At 50.6% G+C, this 5,214-nt stretch overlaps 1 protein-coding gene across 2 annotated transcripts in view; it reads right to left on the minus strand.

Annotated features, from left to right (window-relative positions):
- Positions 1-5,214, minus strand: part of LPAR4 (lysophosphatidic acid receptor 4) — a 13,574-nt gene that overhangs the window by 7,748 nt on the left and 612 nt on the right. Inside the window, exon 1 of one of the 2 annotated variants that reach the window (XM_008641615.2) lies at positions 4,394-5,194. The exons of the other annotated variant lie outside the window; for it this stretch is intronic. The gene's annotated coding sequence lies outside the window, so the exon portion shown is untranslated. Of the gene's footprint in view, positions 1-4,393; positions 5,195-5,214 lie in introns of those variants that run through there. 2 annotated transcript variants of the gene reach the window in all.

Below are 5,214 nucleotides of genomic sequence, written 5' to 3' on the forward strand. Positions count from 1 at the left end.
CAGGACCCCAAGTGAATTCTTCTCCAGGATGGAGCAGGGAAGGAAGCCTGAGCCTCTCCTTTAGGCCGAACCCTAAAGGCTCTCTCCTTTATTCTTTCCCTTTTTTTTTTTTTTTGGTTTTTTTTTTGGTTTTTTTGTTTTTAATTGCTCAGCACCGCCGTTGTCTCCTCACTGTCCTCTGAGACTTACAAAGCATTTCCTGCTCGTGGTGCCTTCTCTGGGCTGTATCTGTTTTGGATTGAGCTAATTAAAATGTTTCCTTCAGAAGAGAATCGTGAACTGCCTTACCCCATATTCAGCCACTGATCCTCAGGGCATGACTCTCTTTTTGTTTGCACTGAGAATGTCTCTCTCCATTTACATCACCCTTTAACCCTTGGCGTGCTCTGCCTTTCCCCATCCCCAGCAGCCTCCAGAGGGGCTGGGCCGCAGCCAGGAAACAATGGAATTCACCCCAAGCTTCCCAGCGAAGTTTGCATTATTTAACACTTGTAAGAGGGGCTTTTTGCTTGGCCTTTGGTGCTGGAGGAGTGCGGGAATGCTGCTTGTTTGGAGCGCCAGGTCTCTCACTGAAGGGGCATTGCTGGATAATGGCAGCGCCAGCTTCAATGGAGAAGATTTAGATGCAAAGAAAAGCTGATGAAGTGCTGAAAAGCAAAGTTACCCTGTCTGACTAGGTTGTTTTCACCCAGGAATAATGTTTGTGGTGGAGGTTGCTGCGTCCTTGATGTAGCCCTGGTTCTTTACAAAGTGTGGCTAAGAAAAAAAAACAACATAAAAAATAAGCGACTCCTGTTTCCCTGAGCCACTGGGGACTCCAACAACAGGCCTGGGTTTATTTGCTCACAGTTCCAAAAGGTTCCCAGTCAGCAGCCTGCCCAACAAGCTGCCTTTCTTCGCTTTCCCTGACACAATTTCCATGGCTCCTTGGCCATTCCTTGGCTTTTTGGCTCCTTGTTGCCTTTCCTCAGCTCCTCTGAGCCACATGGAGCCCTCCTGTCACCCCATCCTCATCCCATTGGGCTGGATCCTCTGCACTCCCTTGGCTGAAATGGGAGAGCTGAACTTCCTCCTCTGATTATCCAAAAATTATGGACTTTTCCCCTTCCCTTGTAGCAAGAAGGTGCCAGCACAGCAGCACAAACACCTATTTCACCTTGGCAAGGTGGCCTGGCTGGAAGGGCTCTGTCTGGATTCCTCTGGGTGCTGGGCCAGTCCTTCCATGGGGCTGGACACAATCTGTGTTTGGGACCTTGCGGGACCTGAGCCCTGCGTTTATTTACTGCAGGGGGCTGATCTAATAAGGTTTTATTCTCTTAAATGGCTTTATCCTGCGAGGAAAAGGGGAAGTTCTGGGGACTCTAGAATCCCAGGATGGTTTGGGTTGGAAGGGAACTTAAAGCTCATCCTGTTCCATCCCTGCCATGGGCAGAGATACCTTCCAGAGGGTACTCCAAGCCTTGTCCAACCTGGCTTTTTCTGTAAAGTGTTAAAATAAGTACGAAATGACTCCACAATGCAGAAGTATCCAATCTCAGACAGACAGCAGTGTTTCTGCTTCTTAGAAATCAGATTTCTAATGATGAGATCAGGGCAAGGCAATGACATTTTGGCATCGTGCAAGGGCTGGATGCTGCTTTTCCTGCTAAATATGGTTATATCCCTCTGTAAAACACATGCTGGGGAGGAAAAGGGTGGGTTGTCTGCAGGTTCAAGAAAGGAAAATGGGAATATTATTGGAGGAAAAGAAGAGGTCTGTTGTGGCTGTGTGTTTACAGCATTAGAGGGTCTCACAGCCTGATGAGCTCATGTTTTGTCCAGAGACAGGATCTGCTCTGCTGCCAGAACACACCTTTGTCTTGGGGCTCAGGGACTGATGAATGTCCCTTAATTTCACTTGCCAAGATAAAGAGATTTTCCTTTTCCTACCAAAACCCTTACAAATGATCCAGCACACTTCCCTGCAGCCAGGGTCAGCTCAGGCTGGTCTGGCTCCGGAGCAGGGTGGATCTTTACCCCTTTTATGGGGCTGAGCTGGGAGCTGGTGCAGGAGGAAGCCTCGCAGAGCCACTGTCTGCTCTGGGAATAAAGAGCTCCTCTTTTCAGGGAGAGAATTTCCCTTCTGTGGAAGGTGGTGGCTCCCCTTCCCTGGGACTAAATCGGATCCTTATTTAGGGAGGAGGAGCAACGTGTGGAGGAACAGAGTGAGGCTCTGCACGCACGCTTGACCTGGGAAGACCTGCTGAGGGTGGCTGAGTGCTCCAGGAGCACCCCCACCCAGCCCATCCCGTGGGGACGGCTCCTTTGGGATCCTGGAGCTCCGTCAGGATGGGAATGCTGCTCCAGCCACACAGCCCTGGCCAGTAACGCTTAGACATCGGGAAATAGAGCCCCAAATCCCAAATAAGCCTTAAGCAGGGTGAGGGGCAGCTGGCACCCGTGGATCACGGACATGGCATCCATCCAGATGGCTCCAAGTGCCACAGTGACAGAATCCCAAATTGCTTTGCCACGTCCCCTCCAACGGTGCGCCCTGTCTCCAGGATCTGGCCCAAGCTTTGGATAAAACTGCCTTAATTCCTGCTCTTGTGCTCCAGCCATGAGGTCACAGCTGGAGGAGGGATCCATCTTCCAGCTGGGAGAGCATCCTCCCCCTGCCCAGGGAATGTTTCCATCCCTGCTCCTCAGCAACCCCAGCTTTGCAGTTCTGTGCCTCATTGCAATGCCCTAAATGAAGGTGAGTGGGGAATTGGGGCATTTGTTGTGTTTGTCCGTGTGGAGCTGAGCTCCCTGGAATTTGGAGGACATCGATTTTTATCAGTTGAGGGGGATTCTCATTTTTAGCCTCAAAGGATTCCAGTGACTTGTTCAGCCTCCTGTCCCATTCCCTTCCTCCCTCCCATGTGTTTCTGGATTTCCTTTTGAGAGGAAAGATGTGTGCCGATGTCTTTACAAACAGTTTGATGGGAGTTAAGGTCTGAAATGGGTCCTAGTGCCTCTACTGTCTTGGGGCAGCAGGTTCCTTACCGGGCCCAGACAGTCTGGTTCCTGAAACAGGCACGGGTCTGCACAAGGCTGGACTTCTGAACTTTGGGGTAAAACAGTAGGTTCAAGGGGGGATATGGGATAGGCGGTTCGGGAAGGCTGCACCTTCCTGGTACCTCAGGCAAGGGGGAAACGAAGAGGGCAACGTGCGGCTGGGAGTTCGGGATAAAAGGGAGGCTGTGCCCTCCGAAACCTCGAGAGAGAAAATCCCATGGGCGTGTGCCCAGTGGACTCTCTCCTCTTATTCGAATAAAGTTGAAGGACTCCTCTGTCTCCCTTTTGGACATAAGCGTTGGTGGGCTGTCCTGACACTTTTAAAATTCAGAGGCTTTGAACCCCCCAAGTACCAGGGTTTCCTGCCTGTTTTGTTTTTAGGGAATGCTCCTAAGGGCAAGAAGATGGAAAAGTACTACAAGGGGGGGAATGTCCTTATCACTGTGAACTTTGTACTTCCCACCCTCTGGATTTGACTGTTCTGTTCCTATAGGGCAGCAATACAAAAACCACACACAATTGTCTCCTCTCAAACAATGATTTGGGATTGTCATTAAAATCTCCGAACTCTTCCTGCAAATTCTTCTGCCATGTGCTTATATCGTGTTAAATCCTCTCTCTTCCAAACAGCCAAATCTTTAAATGATGTTGTTCATCGTTCATTTTACTTCTGACTCCCGGTTTTTTAGAGCTGTCTTTGAATTTTTCTCATTGAAATTTACTGCTTTACAGGAGTAGATTTTGGCCATGAATGAAAGCCAAAGTGATTAAATAAATTTTTAAGGTCTTCAGTATAATATTTATAACTTAATTCCTAATTTTTAATAGAGTTTGTAGGAACCAGCCCTCCATTAAACGAAGGTGAAAGTCTAATTTATGCCACATTTATACCCAACTCCTTTTTAAGCTTAAAGTGTCTTTATGACACTGACTCCAAGTACAAAAGAAAGCTGTAACCAAGGGACCGTTTTCACAAACGCACAACAAACAACAGGAGAGAAAAGTCCTAAACTTGTCACTTGCAGTGCCACAACGAGAATCTCGATGGGAATGGAGAACTACGGTGGGAGTTAGAACCATTTCCATGCAATCTGGAGGAGTAGCTCACACAGGACTTACTTTCCCAAAAGTTGGAGCTCATCTTTCTGCCTTTAAGCAGCCCCAGCCATGGCAGGGCTGGAGCGGGAGGAGTGGGAGCTGCCAGCGTAGGGAAAACACCGCTGATCTCCAGTGAAACCCGGCTGGGTTCATCCCCCACATCCATCCGATCCTTCAGCTTCCAGAACCCCCTCCCGGAGCTGCCATGAAATCCGGCCGCTTTTCCTGCCTCGGGAAGGGGACAGCAGGGACTTACCGGGATCGCCACCATTCCCGCGGCTCGGTGCTTCCAGGGGATCCCTCCCTGACAGCCCGCAGCGATCCTTTGTGTCCCTGGGACACGAGCCGCGTTATTCCCACGCGGAAAATCCCACTTTGTCCAAGTTCAGCCGCTCATCCTCAAACTCCGCGCTGGGTGGCAGCTGCCCGGCCTTTGTTCCAAGCGGGATCGGGGCTGCCGAGCGCTGCTGCCATCGTGTCTTGGGAAAACGGGACGCAAGAATGGGCCCAATGTCTGGGCAGGGGCTGTGGGCAGGGGGAACTCCTGGGGGTCTCCATAGGAAACGCTTTCCATTGGACAGGGATGTGTTATTAGCGCCGGAGCCCGCCCCGCCCCGGGTCTCCGCTGGGTCCCTCTCGCGGGGCTCTATCCATGGATTCCCTTCCAGAGCCTCTCCCAGTTCGGAATTAGCAGCTTAAGGACAGCCCGACAATGAGCAGCGCGGATTTCCTGAGCAATTAGCCGGGGGACCCAGCCTGGGAGAGCGTGCCCGATGGGAAGGAGCCGGGAAAAGCTCCTCAAAGCTCGGATTTTCCTTCCCGCGGCCGTAATTGTTTTGCCTTCCAATTAAAAAAAGTGAGGAGCAGAGGGGGGGAGCTGAGGATCGGGAAAGCGCTGGGAAGCTGCAGAGCAAAGCTGGCCGTGAAAAGAAAATATCTCCCTAAGCAGATTTAGAAAGGCGCTGTTTGTTAGGCTGGGGGTTGTTGGTTTGTTTTAAATCTTCTCAAATGAGCTGACTGGAACAGTCTGAGCTCTTGCCCTGAAAGCGCTGGATTACTGCTGGAAAAACAGTCAGC

This window comes from Corvus brachyrhynchos, unplaced genomic scaffold (assembly GCF_000691975.1).
Source record: "Corvus brachyrhynchos isolate BGI_N302 unplaced genomic scaffold, ASM69197v1 scaffold220, whole genome shotgun sequence".
NCBI classification, from domain to species: Eukaryota; Metazoa; Chordata; class Aves; order Passeriformes; family Corvidae; genus Corvus; species Corvus brachyrhynchos.